Raw genomic sequence first — 224 nt, forward strand, 5'->3', positions numbered from 1 at the left:
GGATAACCTGGGAATTACGGCTTTTAGATTATTATTTGAAAACAATCATCTTTTAGAAAGATCTTCCTAGATAATTTTAGATAAAAACTACCTACCTATACAATCAATATCGTTCCTACGAAACCAGGACATCAGGTTAGTATCATCGATCATGCATCTTCACCATCCGTAAACAATCACATGAGATAAGGAACTTTCAATCCCACATAAATAGGCTACGAACG

At 34.8% G+C, this 224-nt stretch overlaps 1 protein-coding gene across 1 annotated transcript in view; it reads left to right on the plus strand.

Moving 5' to 3' along the window:
- LOC119588911 (peroxisomal N(1)-acetyl-spermine/spermidine oxidase-like) overlaps positions 1 to 224 on the plus strand; it is a 34945-nt gene that overhangs the window by 22022 nt on the left and 12699 nt on the right.

The sequence above is a fragment of the Penaeus monodon genome, chromosome 24, assembly GCF_015228065.2.
Source record: "Penaeus monodon isolate SGIC_2016 chromosome 24, NSTDA_Pmon_1, whole genome shotgun sequence".
In the NCBI taxonomy this organism is placed as follows: domain Eukaryota; kingdom Metazoa; phylum Arthropoda; class Malacostraca; order Decapoda; family Penaeidae; genus Penaeus; species Penaeus monodon.